General features: G+C 38.9%; 1 pseudogene; it reads right to left on the bottom strand.

Moving 5' to 3' along the window:
• The window catches only part of LOC110587489, an 87,194-nt pseudogene extending 66,675 nt beyond the window's left edge, over positions 1–20,519 (bottom strand).
• Positions 20,520–20,899: the final 380 nt, after the last annotated feature.

Below are 20,899 nucleotides of genomic sequence, written 5' to 3'. Positions count from 1 at the left end.
TATGACACAAATAATGTTGGCATTTCTTATTTTTAAAAAATATTTTTAATTTATTTGTCTGAGACACAGAGAGAGAGAGCAAGCATGAGTGGGGGGTAGGGGCAGAGGGAGAGGGAGAAGCAGACCTCCTGATGAGCAAGGAGCCTGACATGGGGCTCTATCCAGGACACTGGGATCATGACCTGAGCCAAAGGAAGACGCTTAACCAACTGAGCCACCCAGGCGTCCTGTTGGTATTTCTTATTGCATCAACTGATATAAGTTTTTCCCACAGCTGGTGATGTTAATTTTTACATTTGATTAAGATTTTTAATGTGAGAGCTCTCCATTATAAAATGTAGTTTCCTCTTTGCATATAATATGTAATTAGTAGGGTGATAGCAGAGACTGTGAATTTTGATGGTTTTGGCATCCAATAATGATCCTCATCTGGGTCAGCTATTAAATTGATGATGGAAATGGTGTTTTTCTGATTTAGTCCTTCTATCTACTTTTATCAGCTATATTTCTGTGTGTGCATCATTATTATAGTTGAAATTAAGGATAAAAATCAGCCTTTTTTATTTGTTGGGAATAATCTGTGTGGGTTGTCAGCTTAGTGGGATGGCTTCGTTGGTCTGTACATGCTGCTAAGGAAGCCAAGGCCATGGCTATAGTGTTCATATGGGCCAATTACCCAGGCTCTGTTTCAAGGCCAGGGTATAATTTTCCTCTGCCAAATCAAGAATGTGTGCCAATGGCCACCTGGGAAACAGAACGTGCAATAAGGCTAGAGCTTTACAATTCAGTCTAATTAAAAATACAGGCTCAATTAATGGTGGATTATCTTTTTATATGAAAGATGGCAATTAGTACTATAAAAAGCCTATTTTCCCCAATTCATTTCTTTAGGCCTATTTTACAAATATTTAAAGATTTTTGTGAGTTGCTTTTCTATTCTCTGCAGAAATTAACCAGCTTCCCTAAATAATACTTCTACTGAAAGCAATTAAAAATGATGTAAATATTTTTACAGTTAAAAATGAGGTAAATGATGTAAAATATATTCTAAAAAAGACATTTGAAGATTAAAAAACCCAAGAAACAGGAGCCTACTATATGAAATCTGTTCTCATGAAACCTTCAAAATCTAAAGACCATTTTTTTTTTTTTTTTTAAAGATTTTATTTATTTATTTGAGCCAGAGAGAATGAGAGAGAGAGAGAGAGCACATGAGAGGGGGGAGGGTCGGAGGGAGAAGCAGGCTCTCCGCCGAGCAGGGAGCCCGATGCGGGACTCGATCCCGGGACTCCAGGATCATGACCTGAGCCGAAAGCAGTCGCTTAACCAACTGAGCCACCCAGGCGCCCCTAAAGACCATTTTTTAAGACAATGCAAAAACAATCACAAAACAAAAGAAAAAAACCTGTTGAACTGTCCAGATGAACATTGCCTGATTAAAATAATGATGGTAGTGTCTAATAGTACATAAATTGGGAAAGGAGGAGATAATCAATACTAATCTGTTTTAAAGTTCAGGGATGGTTTAATGTTAGACTTTGTTAAGTTAGCAAGCCTGGTAAAATGTTAAAGGTAGTCATTAAGTGAATAGAAAGAGTATAAATTTCAAATCAATATATGGGGAAAAAGTACATTAATGAAAAAGATGAAGCAAAAACTTAATGAAAAAAATAGGAAAACTGGAAAAAAAGAAATAAGTGAGACAAACAGAAAAAAGAAATAGTCTAGAAATCATTTCAACTATGTCAATAATTATAATAAATGTAAATGAACTTAACTCACCAGTTGAATGACAGAGATTGCAAATTGATAAATCATTTAGATAAATGTCATTTACAAAAGATGCATCTAAAGTGTAAGGACACATAACAGTTGAAAGTGAAAGGGTAGAGAAAGGTTTATTAGGAAATTCCTAATGAGGGAAACCTAGTGTACTATATTAATATCAGAAAAAAAAAAAGATTTTAAGGCAAAAAGCCTAATGCATATAGAAAGTCACAACACAATGAGAAAAATTTGATTTCATTAGGAAAATATAACAATTCTAAATGTGTGCAACTATTAAAATAGTCTCAAAATATATGTGAACTGACAAACTTGCCACCATCATAGTGAGAGATTCCATACCTCTACCTATCATTGGTAGTAAAACCTGACAAAAAAATTAAGCAAACTTTTCACAGGATTACAACAGGTGCAAACTTGATTTAATGGACATATATGAGCACAGAGGATCATAGGGGAAGTGGGGGAAAACTGGATGGGAAGAAATCCAGAGAGGGAGACAAGCCATGAGAGACTCTTGGCTCCGGGAAACAAACTGAGGGTTGTGGAAAGGGCGGTGGGTGGGGGGATGGGGTAACTGGGTGATGGGCATTAAGGAGAGCACATGATGTGATGAGCACTGGGTGTTATATGCAACTAATGAATCATTGAACACTACATCAAAAACTAATGATGTACTATATGTTGGCTAATTGAATTTAAATTAAAAAAATAATGGACATATATGGAATTCTGTGTCAAACATTAGAGAATATACATTCTTCTCAAGCTTTTATAAAATGGGTCATTTATAAAATTGATTACATTGGGCAATGAAGCAAGTTTCCATTAAATTTCAAAGTTGTTGTTCTGGCCAAAACCTCTGACCACAATGCAGTTAAGTCAGAACTTAAAAACAGAAAGAGAAATAATTTTCTTAATATTTGGAAATTAAAATAATTTTCTAAAGTACTCAAAAATCAAGGAAAAATTCATAATGAATATTAAAAATAAGTGCTAAGAACTGAAAGAAAATAAAAATACTACATGTAAAACTCGTGGGAGGCAATGAAAGTAATGTTTTGAGAAAATTTTTTAGCTTTAAGTTCTTATATTAGAGAAAATAATGAGCTAAGTATACTAAACTTAAGACATTAACAAAAGAAGAACAATATTAATCTAAAAAAAGTAGGAGGAAGGAAATAACAGACAAGAGCAAAAAAAAAATAATGAAACAGAAAACCAAGACACAATAGAAATAATCAAAGAATAAAATTGAAAACAAGAAAAATATTTGGCAAAATCAAAGAAGGTAAAAAAAAAAAGAAGGCACAGATAAATAGCATATTAAAATATTTTAAAAATAAATTAAAGGAATAAGGATTAGAAAGGAGGAAATAATAGTAATTGTACATTGATTAAAATTTCCAGTTAAAAAGAAAATATTTCAGATTATATAAAAACATCTAGGATACAGGCTGTTTACAAGATAAACACCTGAAATGTAAGGGTATGAAAAGTTGGAAGTAAAAGATTGAAAAAATGATCTAGGAGGCTAATACTACAGAATGCTAAAGAAGCTATATTAATATCACACCAAATAAACTTTAAAACATAAAGTTCAAATAATGTGCTACTAGAGACATAAAAAATTACTACTTAACAATGAGTTTCAAATCCCTAGGAAGTTATAATAGTTCAAAACTTCTACGAATTTAGTGACAAGGCCACACACACACACACACACACACACACACACCCAAAGACTACAAGTAAAATTTGTCAAATTTACCATCATAGTGGAATATTTTAACATATATCTCACAGTAATTGACAGAGTATGTTGATAAAATCACTTTGGAAAACTATTTGAGATTATCTTATATATTTAAATACTTGTGCTAATCTCAAACCCCCGAACTTTTAAGTAACCCAAAATTCCAACTGAACTGAAAATTGGTGTATTTATACAGTAGAACAAAATGCAAGACTGAGAATTAATGAATTGTAGTTCTATGGGTCAACCTGCATGAATCAGACTTTTGAAGCAAATAGGTAATTTTCAGAAGAATTATGTCATTTGCATGAAGTTCAAATAATGCAAAACTAAATACTACATTCTTGAGTTACAGCCATATGTGATAAAACCACAAAAAGAAGTATGGGATTAATAAACACAAAATCATTGAAAGCAAGGTTGTGGAGCACACAATGGAGGGGAGATCATGTGGGAGCACACAGGAGCATCAAAATCGCAGTGTTTTATCTTTTGAGCTAGGATCAGGTGGCAGCATGAGTATTCATTATAAATTCTGCATATGTTATATAAGCATCCTTTTGTACTTATTCAGTAATTGCTATAATCTATATAATATGACGTAAAATAAATACGATTGAACAAAGAGAAGTAGGACTTTCAGAATTCCCATATGACTTTGCCTGGAGGGGATCTGGGAAGTCATGGAATAAAAAAATCAGATATGTTAATCAGATAATGTCTCTTTTTCCATATATATTACAGACACAGAAAATGTTAAAAAAAAAAAGAGTTTAAATATCTCTGGGCTTTTGCATTTTCTCTATGTTCTTAATGTCCTTTTTGTTTGCAGTAAAAATTAGACCTGTCATTATGGGTTTATCAATACCGAATAGTACGTGTTGATAACTTATTTTTTCCTTTCCTAAGATCATATTTCTTATTTCTTGTGTCATCCCAGTCTTTGTAATTATGGCCCCTTACATGCTTAAATAGTCAACCATTAACTCCTAACTTGAGGGAGTAGGGTGGGATTATTCGGCCTATGTATGTTCTGGGGCTGGGGAAAAACTCTTTTACTTGTGGCAATACTTCAGGCCCCAGAAAAGATGAAAGTTGTATCCACTAAGAGTCCAAGCAGTGAGTCTCAACTGGATAGTTGATAGAAAGGATTTGGTGGGAAACTAGGCCTGAGGTATGGAGTCAAAAAAGTGGGTGATCGGGTGCCTGGGTGGCTCAGTTGTTAGGCATCTGCCTTTGGCCCCGGGTTGTGATCCCGGGGTCCTGGGATTGAGCCCCGCATCGGGCTCCCTGCGTGGCGGGAAGCCTGCTTCTCCCTCTCCCACTCCCCCTGCTTGTGTTCCCTCTCTCGCTGTGTCTCTCTCTGTCAAATAAAGGAATAAAATCTTAAAAAAAAAAAAAAAAGTGGGTGATGATAAGAGTGTGTGTAAGGGTAAGGGACCTTGGGGGGAACTGAGGTGCTAGGAAAGCTCAGAGTAAGAGGTAGTAAAACAAGGAAGGGGGAACTAACTTGGATACATTTGGGGAACAAAAGGCAAAAGTGATAGGTTTTTATGAACTCCCTGTGCTGTTTGGTTTCATCATACAGGAGTCAGAAGGGGATGCTCTATCTTCCTGCTTCATCTTTTAAAATATTGTTTTTGCTTTAGATTATTCCATCAAAGTCACTAGTTTCTTTTATTTACTGACTTACATACACATAATATTTCACTTCTAGTTCTTAATAGAAAATTCAGCTTCATCAATAAAAGTGTCACTATTGCAGAGGGTGGTCAGTGGTATGTAAATGGATAATTTTGGTAGACTGCAAATAAAATCCTAATCATCGATCATCCTGCAAAGAGGGCAAAAATAAATTTAGTTTCAAAGGAGCATTTTAATCATAAAGCAGTGAGTAAAGGTTGCATATGAATTAAAGAACGATGACATTAGTTTGATTATTTTTGGATTTCCTGATAGCTATCATTTCAGCTCTAGTATCTATATCTTTAATGTTTTCTAATCACATGCTTATTGATTCCCAGATCTCAAGTCAAAGAAAGGTATTAAAAAACAGGTCACCTTTTAAAATGAGTAAATAAAATAGAGTATGTGTACTTGCCCAACTCAGAGATATGGAGCACTACTTTGGCCACATTCTTCTGCAAAAAAAGTCGGGGATTACCTGCTAGGATCTAAGAATTTTTGGTCAAATGATTAACATCACAGAGTTTAAAGATTCCTAAAAATACATGTCTCATTCAAACAATTACTAAGTATCATTTAGGTTAACAGAAAAATAAGTTACATCTGTTTTCTTCATTTCACACTTATAATCGAATTCCCATTGGATCAATAAGTCTAATGGTAATATTCTGACCGAATCAGAGTATGGCATGACAACTATGAAGGAAATTAATCTCTGCTGTCTAAAAATGCTGTAGGCAAGAATCTACTGCCTTGCCTTTGCTCTGCAACTCTTCTGGCCCTGATCTTACATTAGGAGATATTTAGTACTATAAATAAAAATGGAAAAAAGTGTGTTACAGCGAGAAAATGGAAAACCACCCATCATGAGATCTTCATCTTCATGGCTGTTTGCATCCTTGTCAACATCAGGAGTCAGCTCCCATTTGAAGTCCATGGAGGCTTGGTTAGCTCTCAAACGATGTAAACACAGATTATGATAAAGTTTGAGAACTTTAAAAATTGCTTAGTGTGCACATTTTCCTTAATGAAGCCCAATTTAAGCAAGCAAACAATAACAAAACAAGCACACCAAATTTTGAAACTGCTGTGTAATAGTGAGATATATGAGGCTTATCCAGGACTCATGTTAATTTAACTAGACACTGAAGTGGATTCTGAGTAAATTAGAATTTTAAAGGACAATGACCATGTAATCGATCTCATAAATATAATAGGGTTATATTTACTTTGCCTCCTCACAGAGGTCATTGTCACCCAATACTAATGGGATAAACCTTATGTTCTATAGACCCTTAATAACGAACCTCTACTTGCACGTGGAAGGAAAAAAACTGAGGTCTCCCAGGTTCCTATTACAGCCTATTCTCCTATTCTGTTCTATTTTGAACATGTTCTATCCATCTGTCCTCGACAGATTCGAAGAATAATGCCTTTTGTTTGTTTTAGAAGTGAGCTGGTTGACAAAATTAATGCCTCATTATCAATTGCTGGAGGAGGTCCTCGAGGGGAATGTGCTGTCAATTTGCCTGGATGTGAGAGGGTTACTACTGCAAGTTTGTGGAAACTGAGGCTCAGTGTGGCCGAGGTGAAGCTGGCAAGTGGTGCGCAGAGTGTAGGCCGGAGGCGGGTGCATGAATAAGAGGCTAGAAGGGAAGGCAATGGCTAGGCAGAAGGATTTTGAGCCTTGGTATGGGATCAACAGTTTGTTGCGTATGCGTAGGCGCTGAGACCCCGCCCTGCTCCGCGGCTCCACCCCCGCCCCTGACCCCGCCCCCTCCTCAGGCACCCTGGGCTTAGACCCAAAGGAAGTGGAAACACGCGGCCAGGCCTCCTGCCAGCCTCTCGGGATACTGCTTCTGGCACCCGCAAGCGGCTCCGGCTTTTCTGGCCTGGCGGGGACCTCCAGCACCATCACCACTTAAATGGTGACACCTGCTGTCCTTGTCTCTTAAAAAGGAGACACTTCGCAACTTTTTATCAAGGTGTCTGCGCAAGACCCCTCAGGTCTTTAGGAGGGGAACGTGGAGCGGCAAGCCGGGGCTCCAGGGTTGATGACCGCCTGCTCACAGGACACGGGGACTTTCGAGGAAGTGGTGGTGCACTTATCCACGAGGAGGAGTGAACATTGCTGGACACTGCTCAGAAACTCCTGTACAAAGATGTGATGCTGGAGATCTTTAGGAACCTGGCCTCAGTAGGATCTCCTCTCTTAAAGCCTAAATTTGCTCACCCCCGAGGAGCAGGAGGATCTGAGGACCCAGGAGAGATTTCTCCAGGACATCTGTGCAGACCAGAAGTCTCAACTTAGAACCAAACAGACCACTGCAAAGCAGAATGAAATTTGGGAAAAGCCATCTATGGTCAGGAAAAGTGGCAGACTTTCCATGGGGGAGAATTCCTTTGAGTGCAATGAAAGTGAGAAAGCCTTCAATTACCACATACCCCTTAATCAGCAGGCATCTACTGAACCTGGAGAGAAACACTATGCATATAATCTGTGTTGAAAAGCCAGCTGAAGCCATTCTAACCATATTATGCCCAAGAGAAATTACACAGGAGAGAAATGCAGTGAATGTAAAGAAGGTGGGAAAGTGGGCGCCTGGGTGGCTCAGTCGTTAAGTGTCTGCCTTCAGTTCGGGTCATGATCCCAGAGTCCTGGGATCGAGCCTGGCATCAGGCTCCCTGCTCAGCGGGAAGCCTGCTTCTCCCTCTCCCACTCTCCCTGCTTGTGTTTCCTCTTTTGCTGTGTCTCTCTCTGTCAAATAAATAAAATCTTTAAAAAAAAAAAGAAGGTGGGAAAGTGTTTAGTAATCCTTCATCCCTTAGGATCCCGGTGCTGAGCTCATGCTGGTGAGAAACCCTACAAAATTTTATTTGTTTTTACCTGGCTGGGGCAAGCCCTAAAGGCCTTTTAAAAAAAATACTAAGAGATCAGTCAGGGCAGGGTTGGGGAAAAGGCCTAGCAGTGGCCCCTGTCCCCAAGTCAAAGTCTCTGAAGGCCACCTGCTCCGTGGTGATGACAGGCCAGGTGTCCTAGGGTGGGCTTAGGGTGGGGGCCTTCCCCATGAACTGGTCGAAGTTGCTGATGTTGGTACCATCCGACAGAGTGGGAAGAGCAGGCAGTGAGCCAGCAGGGTATCCCAGCTCAGTTGTCCTGAAGGGTTGCATCCTTGCCATCTCTCTCCCTGGACCCTAAATAGGGGAGTGAGCTCATATCTGAGTTTGAAAAGATCACATTAAAAACAGGTGTTATTATTACGATCCTCTTCAAATGTTAGCGCTAGGAAGGCCTTGGAGATGTGGTCTAACACCACCTACAGGCACAGAGTTTTATGTTTTATTTGAAAAGAATCTCTGAGGGCTATTTCTTTGTCTCTCTCTCACACACACCCTTTTGAGATATTTCTGATATACCTCCTTAGGGGTGGCTAAGTGATCCCTGAGAAGCCATCATTATATTTTCTACATCTTACTTTCAAGTCACCTGCATAAAGAATTCCCTTGTTTTTTTACACCATGCTGTTGCAACTTGGCTTAAAAAAAGTCCAAAATGAGAGGTAAATTTTACCCAACTTCTACAGCGGTCCACGTGGAGCTTCAATAAGAAATTGCGCTTCTGTTGAATAGATCCTATTTGAGCAGTATTCTAAGTATATAAATAAGAAAAGTACTATTGCACATAGATCAAGTGAACAAATGCCAAAGAATGTGTTGTTTTACCTCATGTGTGTTTCTTCTATTTTTGAACTCCTTAGGTTGGGACTCTCTTCAGGCTTGCCTTCTGCACATCCTTGGGTACAAAAACCTTACTGCAGACTTGGAAAAACTGTGCAGAGAACCCTCTGATTCTGATAATCTCCAACATGAAGAAATGCTTTTGAAGGTTAGTGTTTGAACACATCAGTCCCTTGTCTAGGTCAGCTAATGTTTGCCAGGCGCATGCTATATGCTTGGCACTGCTCTGGACATTGGGGGTACAAAGATGAATAAGACATGGGCACCATAACTGGTTGGTAAAGCCCAGTTTCTTGCTGTTTCAGATATTGGAAGTAAAATTTGCATTAGAAAATTCATGTGAGGGGCGCCTGGGTGGCTCAGTGGGTTAAGTGTCTGCCTTCAAGTCAGGTCATGATCCCAGGGTCCTGGGATGGAGCGCTATGTTGGGCTCCCTGCTCAGCGGGGAGCCTGCTTCTCTCCCCCCTGCTTGTGCGCATGCATGCTCTCTCTCTCAAATAAATAAATAAAATCTTAAATAAAAAAAGAAAATTCATGTGAGAGGTTAAATGTGAGGCCATTTTCTTTTTATTGACGTATAATTGACATATAACATATTTTAGGTGTACAGCATAATGATTTTATGTTTGTATATATTGCAAAATGATTTCTAGTTAACATCCTATCATCTTAATTGTCAAGGCAGCAGGCAATAAAGCCAGTTCCACTGCACAAACTTCCCCAGTTAGTCCTCCGTCAGTGTGGAAGAAGTCATCTGAGTGGGTCTTCCCTCCACAGAGGAAAAAGTGATGATCTCGGGGGAGGCCTCCCTCACTTCAGGTTTCACTCACACTTTTGGTCTAGGATTGGGCTCCACAAACTTTAGGTGCCAGTCGGGTAACTGGGTATTGACTAGATTAAGCAAGATAAAAGAAAAGGGGGGCGGGATCTTTTTTTTCCATTGAAATTCAGGCTCAAACACCAGGCTGAGCCACCCTTTAGAGCCCTTAGAGTTGATGGAAGTCCTTACTTTTCTTGACCCTTGGCATGCTTGTCGGCTGAGACCAAGCATCTTGATGGAAGTCCTCACTTTTCTTGACCCTTGGCGTGCTTGTCGGCTGAGACCAAGCATCTTGATGGAAGTCCTCACTTTTCTTGACCCTTGGTGTGCTTGTCTGCTGAGACCAAGTGTCTTCGGAGAACCACGTTCTGCCTGCGGTAGAGTTGCTGCTCATGTTAGGCCTCACAGATAGGCACCTCATTGGGAATCTGTGGAGCTCCAGAAGTCTGCCTCTTCCTTGTTTGTCCTCCAGCAGTTCATCTCAAGACCCTGTCTGTGAAGTAGCTGTACCATTATAAAATTTTCAGTGCCTGGTTTTCCTGAGCTTGACCTGAGCTTTGAAGCTATAGCAGGTTCGGATGTGTTGCCTGGAAGGAACTTAACGCAGTTCTCTCTGGAGTGGTTTAGGTATGTTACCGGAGAAACTTCTCTATGGAGTGAGTGGCTAGACTAGAGGGTCATCAAAGTTCAGTTTCTAAGTCAGCAGTTCTTTATAATCATTATTTGGGTAGTTAAAAGCAGATAATACCCTTCCATCCCTTAAAGGCTTTTGTCTTAACCAGGCTTGTATCTGTCTAGTATATTTATAATTGGCCTGTAAGAGGTTTATCTCTGGAATGGGGGGCAGGGGTGCAAGGAGAGGACCATCATAACATTTGAAAAATATTTTTTTCCTTAGCCTCCTTACCGCACCAATGATCTCAATCACTTGCTATTTTATACCTTTTTGACTGCTCCTTGTTTAAATGTTATTTCCATGTAGCTGGTTAGAAATGCAGAATTTGCTTAACAATAGTAAAACACAGGTCTTGGAAATCATTTTCTATTACAAGAATAAATTGTTAAAAATTATAAGCTGCTGAACAGTACTGGATTTTGCTGTTTTGTTGAAAATGTGCTCAGAAAAGCAATGCCTTATTCATCATCTTTTCCCTCTTATGGTCTCTTGGGGTTACAGCATAGCAGATTATCAGAATTTTGATTCTGTTTTGAGCTGTGTACAAACAAACCTTCTTGTTGTTTCCTCAGGTGATTTTGGAGGGCAAATAACAATCTGTGAATTGCGAGCCAAAATCCGAGGGTAAATAATTGAAAATTAACAAGAAAAGAGGGAAAGCTTTTCATTTAGCCATCTTATGAGATCTCCAGAACCAAAGCACTTATATAGCAGATTTTAATGATATTAAGCATTATATAATTAAAATGTCCAGAAACTGTTTCTGAGTTTCGGTTTAAGAGCTACAAATTCATATGCAAAGCATTTATCAAGGAACTGTTGTGTCCTAGCTCCTCCACCTATATTACTTATGGCCACTGTACCACTCAGAGGTGGGATCAAATCACCATATCTTTTTTGTTGTTGTTGTTTTGTTTTTTTAAAGATTTTATTTATTTATTTGAGAGAGAGGATGAGAGGAGAGAGAGAGCACATGAGAGGGGGGAGGGTCAGAGGGAGAAGCAGACTCCCTGCTGAGCAGGGAGCCTGATGCGGGACTCGATCCTGGGACTCCAGGATCATGACCTGAGCCGAAGGCAGTCGCTTAACCAACTGAGCCACCCAGGCGCCCCTCAAATCACCATATCTTATGGATAAAGTAACTGAGGCTTAGAGGAGTAATAAACCCAAATTTTCATAGCTGGAGGCAGGAGCTCACCCCACTCTGCCTTTACTGCAAAGTTCATGTTCTTTTCAGGACCTTAAGCAACCTGTCTTTTAGTAAGCATGATTCTCTTCACATCAAATGGATGCTGTGATTTTTCTAAGAATATTAGGGGTTTCCTGAAAAATCTCTTGAGAATATGACTGTGGGGTGGTGAAATGATGGTAAAGACAGGGGGAAGAGATTGGTTCTATTCTAAATATTCCAGATTGGGAGTGTACATGGGACAGTATAATACTCTTAGCTTTCTTTCCTGCCTCTTAAAACACCATAGACTTTTGGGGTCAGTTTTCTTTTCTTTTTCTTTTTTAATTTTAATTCTAGTATAGTCAATAGTTTTATATTAGTTTCAGGTGTACAATATATTGATTCAACAATTCTATATATTACTCAGTGCTCATCATGGTAAGTATAGTCTGAATCCCCTTCATCTATTTCACCCATTCCCCCACCCACCGCCCCTCTGGTAGCCATCAGTTTGTTCTCTATAGTTAAGAGTCTGTTTTTTTGGTTTGTCTCTTTTTTTCTTTGTCTGTTTTGTTTCTTTAATTCCACATATAAGTGAAATCATATGGTCTTTGTGTTTCTCTGACTGACTCATTTCACTTAGCATTGTACCCTCTAGATTCATCCATGTTCTTGCAAGTGGCAAGGTTTCATTCTTTTTTATGGTTGTGTACTATTCATTGTGTATATCCACCACCTCTTCTTTGTCCATTTATCTATGGATGGACACTTGGGCTGCTTCCATAATTTGGCTATTGTAAATAATGCTGCAGTAAGCATAGGGGTGTCTATATCTCTTTGGATTAGTGTTTTTGTATTCTTTAGGTAAATACCCAGTAGTGGAATTACTGGATCATATGGTAATTCAATTTTTAGTTTTTTGAGGAACACCGTGCTGTTTTCCACAGTGGCTGCGCCAGTTTGCATTCTCACTGACAAGGCACAAGAAAATACCATAGATTTTTGGTTGAACAAATGAAACTACCAAAACCAAATTGGTTCAGATTATGTTGTTAAAGTCCTATTCAAACATTTTATGATGTGTTTAGCTCATTGTGGTTTATTCTGCTAAATGAGTTTCTTTCCAGTCTATTTCTTAGCTATCTGATGAGTAACAGAATTTGGTATTTTGTTTTCCAAGTGGCCTAGTGGTAGGAGTGGTCATTGTGATGGTGAAATGTGTGTGTGGGGGTGGGGTGGGTGGGGTGGGGTGTGTGTCCGCATATCTCCTGAAACTTAAAGGGTTGGCACTACATATAAGTAGAGTTTATAGCCGACCTGTGTAATTTGAGAGGTATTGAAAGTATATGGAAAAGAAGCTTCTTTCTTTTAAATTTAGACTACAGTACTTGTAGAGATTTGTTAGTATTAATCTTTCTCCTGTAATGGGAATTGTGGGTAGCTGTGGACCAAAAAGATTGGCACAGTGGTACACACTAAATTGAATATTGCTGAGTCAAAGGCATGGAAATACTGGGGTTAGTTCCAAGTTCTTGATAAAGTCAGGAGCCAAGAGATCTGTGACCTCTGACAAACCATTAATTTGACTTCTATCTTACAAAAGCCTTGCTATAAAACTCACAGGGATAAGAGTACAGTGAAGACAGAAAAAAGGGTTCATGGCCTTCACATCTAAGATAAGTCTTTAATACTTAGCCATTTTTTGCCTGAGCTCAGCTGTCTTTATATTCCTCTGGCCTAGTGGAAGCCAATCCTGAGTGAGCCTGGGTTGGAGACTTATTAATGCTAAGATTAAACTTTACTAAACTCACTAATGCTAAGATTAAACTGTTTTTTTTTTTAATCAGAGCCATTTCTGAAACCTAGAGACCTAATATAGTGTTTCAGAATGTTTTCAAAAGAATACCCATAATTTGGCTATTGTAAATAGTGCAGCAAATGTGGCCCTTAGACTACCCTTCCTGAGAGGGGTTCTCAGCATTTTTATGAGGAAGGTTTTTCTTTTCTCAAATCTTGAGTCATATGAGTATAGGAGAAACAGACACACAAGATGAAGACAGAAAGTATTGTTACCTGGATTGTTACCTGGGAGTCAGGCTACGTGACACCCTTGGTTGTGTCCTTCTTGCTGGGAATCCTTTCGAGGCTTAGGCATGCATGGATTTGGAGGAGAGAAAGCATGACCTTGGAAACTGGTTTGGAAAACAGGCAGGCAAGGCTTTGAGGCCGCAGCCAGATTCTAATCAATGGGTCACATACTGTTAAATTAAACCATTGATGTGAATTCATGAATTGTTGAGCAGCCATTTAATGCATAGGATATGAACATAGGGTACAGACTAGAAGTCAGTCCTTGCTGGACACTTTCCAGGCTCATAAAACCTTGAGCATTTATCTTTGAGCACTTGATTAGTTTACAAAGCTCAGACTTAGAAAAAAAAAATCTTGATTTTGAGTTCTTGTAGCTCAACTTGATAAGGTACAAATTGGAAATTTTACTTTGCTCTAATTATTTCCCTCAGCTCTGTTGATTTCGACTTTTATTGCTGAATGGCATCCTAAATGACATACTGGGCAGTATGTGAAGTTTCCCAGTCATTCTAGCTTAAAAAAAACAAAAATCCATCCAGTTTAGAATTCTAATCTCCTCTCTAACCTAAATCTTGTAACTCTGGATGACCTAGAGTGAGAAGGGTTGTGTTACCCCTGGGGCTCTTCATCATTGTCCTCCTCCTCTTTCTAGTTCCTCTTACACATTAATACTGGTAAGTGGGGAAGAGAAAGGTACCAGTGTCTTTTTCTTAACTTGCCCTGTGTGGCTTCTTCATTGTTACTGCCAGTCTGGACAGTACTGCCTAGCCACTGATGGCTAGTCTGATGGGACAGGGGTCCCAAGACCGTCTCTCTGGAAGTGCACATGTATTTGGGATGACCCTTTGTGGAAGGCGTGTGTGAAGGGCATGGTATCTCCTTACCACACAGTTGTCCTTGGAGGAAATCTGGCTTTGGTTTGGACTCAGCCTCTTTGAATGAACCTGGGTCTGGTACCGGCAGGACAGCTTAAGCCTAGCTTCTCTCGGTGGTGTCTGTATGACCCTAAAGGAAGACATACTTTTTGCCACTCCAAGTACAGGATGTTTAGGCCCTCCATGGGTTCCTCCTCTCTCGGTCCTGATTTCTCTTGCCACTTTTCTTCCCCCGGTTCTGAAGGCACAGTGGGGAAGATCTCAAAGTTTTCTGTATAAGCAAATGTCCTTTGGGGAATGAGATAATGGTCTCTTCTTCTCAAATTGCCCCCTTCTCTCTGAATGATTCCCTGGGAGTCCCCCTCCCTTCACTGTCTACATTCCACTTAGGTTTCTGGCCTACCCTCTAGCTGATAACTCAGGACTCCCACATTTCTTTCTTTTGTCCATTTCAGTTTATAAGCTAAAAGAAGTGCTAGGGCTGGGGAGTTGGATGGGGCTGGATTGATGACTTGGGAGTATTGGGGAAAGTTTTTCTGCTTCCTCATCAGCTTTGACACAGGTTTCTGACTCTTGATGATGGCCATTCTGTTAAAAATGTGATATACTCTGGGCACCTGGGTGGCTCAGTCAGTTAAGTGTCCAACTCTTGATTTCAGCTTGGGTCATGATCTCAGGGTTGCAAGATTGAGTCCCAAGTTGGGCTCCACACTGGGTGTAGAGCCTGCTTAAGATTCTCTCCCTCGGGGCGCCTGGGTGGCTCCGTCGTTAAGCGTCTGCCTTTGGCTCAGGTCATGATCCCAGGGTCCTGGGATCGAGCCCTGCATTGGGCTCCCTTCTCAGCGGGAAGCCTGCTTCTCTCTCTCCCACTCTCCCTGCTTGTGTTCCTGCTCTCAATCTCTCTCTTTCTGTCAAATAAATAAATAAAAAATCTTTAAAAAAAATAAAATGTGACATACTGTATGTCTATTTATTCTTAGTTTTGGGTTTTAGGTACTAATTAAGGGCAACAGAAAATGTCCCACTCAATCTCTAGTTACCCTGTCTTTGTTCCTTGCACAATTTTGACTATCATTGGTGTTTCCAGAACCTCCCCTCAAGGTCTCCAAGTAAAGAAAAAGGACACAGTTGAAGCATGACTAGTAATAAGAGGACCATATAACTTATCATCCAAAAGATAACACTTTTGAGGGTGAAAGAGATCCCCTAGGCCAAACTGGATGCCAGGACAATGTGTGTTAATAGGGCTTGCCCCCAGAAAAATTAGGATTTTTGGTCATGCTAGCTACTGACCCCTTGAAGGTGTTGGTTCTTTCTGCTCTGTCTTTACATAGTTGTGCTGGTGTAAGGACAAGGAATAGCAGGTATGTCCTCGTCTCCAGAAGGAGTCAGGCTGAGCAGGTGTTTATGGCTGGTGAAGGGCATGCTGTTTGGGGTGTCTTCTCCGTCTCCACGCAAGGTTAGTAATAGAGGGTAAAGTTATGAGTGTAGCATACATCACTTGTTACGTAAACTCAACTCTGCAAACACTTTTTTTTTTTTTTCCTGCAAACACTTTTGATGCACCTTCTAGGTGCCAAGCTCTTTGGATTATAAAGATGGTTTATGCATGGGCCCTGCCCTAAGGAGTTTATGATCCAGTGCTGGAGGAGAAGTGAATAAATAGCTACAGCTTAGTAGGACAGTAAGAGTCTTAAAGAAGGGAGCAGAGTTTCTGAGGTTGTTTTTGTCTCAAATCTGGTAAAAGGTAAGTTTTTTTTGGAAAGAGGGTACTTTTGTAGTTATTTTGTAATGATATAATGATTTTTTCAGATGTTGACCCAAATTATAGAACAGGAAGTTATCACATAATGGAATGACATTTCACAAACTGCCAATATGAAGATTTATATTTCAAATCCCTTTGTGTGTGTAAACAAGGATCAGCAATTTTGTTTGGAGCCATCTTTTTATGTCATAATAGTAAATTTGAATGATGCATAAAGATTATCCCTAGAGAGAGAAGTGAATACAAAAGTGACACAATATAACATTGTTCAGTTAACCAGCATGTGAAAAAGTCATTATCTTTTTGTTCTCTTAAAGTATTAAAAGAATTTTCAAAAATCCTTTTTTTTTTTTTTTAATTTGAACTCAGTGGAAACTTACAACAATATCAGGAAAGGTGTTCTATAGTAAGTTGATATAATTTAAAAAATAAAACACATCAAAACAAAAAGTAAACAAGCAGTCACAACTCATTATACCTTCATAGATAAAGTTCATTAGAAACTTTGATTGCAAGAAAGTCAGGTTCATTTTCTTTAGTTGGTAAATGCTCGAGAACGTTTTGGGCAAGCCTGAGATAAATTTTTAAATAAATCCTTGGTTGTACAACCAGGACAAGCAGCAGTTATACCCAAACAGACTTGGAAATAAAGGGTGTTTAATTTTGATGGAAAGTAGTTGAGTGGCTGGAAACCAGTAGTAACTGTGAAGAACTAGTCAGTGAAGTCATTGTCAAATATATACAGTAAATGTATTTTGTTTTATAATGTAACCAAACAGTAATGCCTCAATGTCCAAATATTATTTTAACCTATTTATGCATATAAATTTTTTTTGCTTTCTTCTTTTATATTAGAAAATAGAGCTTCCATTTGTATAGTGTTATATATTTTTTGACCAATATTTTGTGTACATGATCCACTTATTCAAATAGGTAGTGGAGTAGAAGGAACTTGAAAACAGTTTCTAGCCTAGTTTCTTCCTATGTATAATAGAAGGTTGAGCATCCCTGCATGAGTCACTTTACCTGTCACCCACTTTTCAAGACACGAATGTGCTTGTCTTGGCTGAAAGCTCTTGGCTTTGCAAAGCATTTCACAACCATTTTTCCATTTGATTATTTTAAATAGTTCAGCTATGTGAACATAATATTGTTCCTTTTTTTTCCCCAGTGGGAAACCAAAGCAGAGAGCTTAAGACGTGCCTTAAGCTACCCATTTAGAAAGGGTATGAGCAAAGACTAGAAGACTTCTGGTTCCCATGCATTGGCCTATTCTCCACCATGCACTTCTGCCCAACCCTTGGAAGCTAGGGAAGAAGAATTATTGAAGAAATCCCTATAATGAACAATAGTATTCTATATCCATATACAATAAATAGCTTTTGCATTGGTTTTATATACACTAGGGCATCTAATCTTTCCAATAATCCCATAGGCAGGGATTCTGTATGTTATACAGATAAGGAAATTAAGCTCAGATAACCGAAGTGACTTGTCCAAATTGGCACAGAGAGTGAGTGATGAAAAGAGAACTTGAATTCTGTTTCCATATCCTGGACTATTACAAGTTGCTGTCCATTACAAATCAGCTGCCTCTGATTCAGTCTTGGTTCTCAGCTTCCTCTTCTAAGAAATGGGCTGCTTGCTGTTGCTAACCTTAGCAGTCATGTGCAGAAAGACACAATTCACAATTCTGATTCTTACTATTTTTACCGAGTCCAACACTTCACCATTTTTTTCATTAAATTTAATTCCCGTTCCTGCAGAATTTTGGATTAGAAAATTCTTTTAAGAAATTTAGATGATAGAATACCTTTAGATGATTGTCAGTGAATCTGACTCTATCCAGGAAGCCCAGGCAAAGCAGCCCTAAAGAATTAGCTCCTTATCCGGCTAAAATACTTCCACTGACATTAGCTCAAATTGTTACTTGTCAGAGGTGTTTATAGTATGCAGTAGGATTTTTACTTTTTCTTTCTCCTTATGTTTTCAATGGCATAAGAAAAATCCCTTGAGTAGAGTTTATAAGGTGTCAGATTTCACAGTGTGTTCCAGGGATAAAATACACAGTGTCCGGGGCGCCTGGGTGGATCAGTTGGTTAAGACTTTGCCTTTTGCCTTTGCTCAAGGTCCTGGGATCGAGCCCTGTGTCAGGCTCCCTGCTAAGCGGGGAGCCTGCTTCTCCCTCTACCTCTGCCCCTCCCCTTGCTTGTGCTTGCTCTCTCTCTCTCTCTCTGTCTCTCAAATAAATAGAATTTAAAAAATCTTTAAAAAAAATGCAAAGTCTCCTCCCAATGCCAGGCATTGTGCTAAGAATTTGGGAGGAAATAAAGAGTAAGACAAGAGAGACATTGAACATGACTCCATTCCGGTGCAGGTACTAGAGTGGAGCTGCTTATGAAAAGCCAGGACAGGAGAAGGTGGAGGTGATATGTGAACAGGACTTGGAAGTTAAGTAGAAACTGGATAAGCAGACAAAAAGGAGAACATCAGGGTAAAGACAACTCTAAACTTAAATATTTTCTGAAAAAAACAAAAAACAAAAAACATCAGTATAGCCATGGAATAATAATTGTGTATTTGAAATTCAAAAATAGTAATCATGAAGGAATCTTTGTACTACAGTTTTCATGTATATTTGGTTTACGTTATTTTGATTGCAAAAGTTAAATGCTTGTGGTATAAACATTTTTAGATTTGAGAAGAATATGAAGAGACAAACCCTTCCCCATTCTCCACACACACACACACACACACACTCTACTTCTTCCCATGAACTACTGTGTATCCTTCTGAACTTTAATGTACATGCAAATATATGGCTATCCTCTTACCTTAATTATCTTTAAAAATATTCATAAAAATTAGTTGTCATATTAAAAAAATTCTGATAAGAGTCTTCCAAATATGTACTAGCAGTAAATACAAAGAATGACATGAGGGATCACTTAGTTCAACCTTGTCACTTTGCCATGGCAGACACTGACATCCTGAGGGATTAAATATTGGTGCAGGTCATCCATGCAGTTGATGACACACTCTGTGTCTCTTGCCATCCAGGCCCGTGATTTGGTAATTTTCTTCACTTAATGGACTCAGGTTTTCTCAATCAACTATTGAATCAAAAAACAAAACAAAGCAGTCTGTAAGTCTTTAAAGGTATCATTAAGATTTTTCAAACATGCAGATAATGAAAGCAATGTACTGGTGGTCTTAAATTTATGCCTATTCCCTAAATTCTGTTTTATTTTTCAAAACTATATCTTTTCTTTTTGGAACTGGTGTAAGTCTCTCTGAAATGTAATGGTTTCTATAAATATTCCTATTTTTAGCTGTATTAAAACAATGAAATCACTCACCAAATTGGTGACAGAGATTGTTCCCATTAGAAATGGGGGGGGCGGGCGCCTGGGTGGCTCAGTCGTTAACTGTCTGCCTTCGGCTCAGGTCATGATCCCAGGGTCCTGGGATCGAGCCCCGCGTCAGGCTCCCTGCTCTGCGGGAAGCCTGTTTCTCCCTCTCCTGCTTCTTCCTCTCCCACTCCCCCTCCTTGTGTTCCCTCTCTCACTGTGTCTCTCTCTGTCAAATAAATAAATAAAAATCTTTAAAAAAAAAAAAGAAATGGGGGGTAACAAGTGTGTTATTGAGTAATTAAGGAATTGATGACTCCGTAAAACTGATCATTGTAATCCCTGGAATGAATATTTCTAAGTAATTTTCCTCAGATTTACCCATCATTAGAATAATATGCCCAAGAAACAATTTAGGCTGTTCTGCATTAATTCTGTTTCCAATTTGAATAACAAGTAATTCTTAAAATGATCTCCTCAGGTGAGGAGAAGTTTGTAGTTGCAAGAACATCATTAGCAATTTTTTCCCTTTAGGAAAAATAAGATTTGCATATATTGAAGTTAACTGTAATTTCTTAAACATCTGTCCTGCTTCAGAAGCAAACAGCAAAACTAAATTTCTTATTTTTATGTAGCTTAAAAAAAAACCCATGGAGCATAGAGCAATAGATTTTTTTTTTAACTGAAAGGAAAATTTACATGAGCATGAAATACCAAGGTGGGTTGTGGAGGATTGGTAAAATGGCCTTACCTTGAGCATTAGTATCTTTCTCTGGCTTAGCCTCATCTGTGAGATACGACATTTTACACTGAGATCATCATAAACTCATTCCAATTCTCAACTAAAAAGAAGAAACTCATTCTCATGGTGGTGATCATGACCTTCACAGCAAGTGGAACCTAATCTGTGCTGTTTATTCTCCTCAAAAAAAGCAATGTGTTTATTGATTGGAAGAGAAATCCATAATCTGAGGAAGCTGTAGATCCCAGGGAGCCCCCAAAATTAAACAATGAAAGCTCTTTAAAGAACCAAGGTGCTACCAGATGACAAATTATTATATCTTTCAAGTACTTTATCCCTCTAGTGGAATATTTCTACACAGACTATACCATGGAAACCAGTGTGCTACAAAAAAGCTTCTGCTTCTAAACTTTGTTTAGAGTTCATATTTTTGAACTATCA

This window comes from Neomonachus schauinslandi, chromosome 10, assembly GCF_002201575.2.
Source record: "Neomonachus schauinslandi chromosome 10, ASM220157v2, whole genome shotgun sequence".
Classification (NCBI taxonomy): domain Eukaryota; kingdom Metazoa; phylum Chordata; class Mammalia; order Carnivora; family Phocidae; genus Neomonachus; species Neomonachus schauinslandi.
This window is presented reverse-complemented; position numbering and strand designations above follow the sequence as displayed.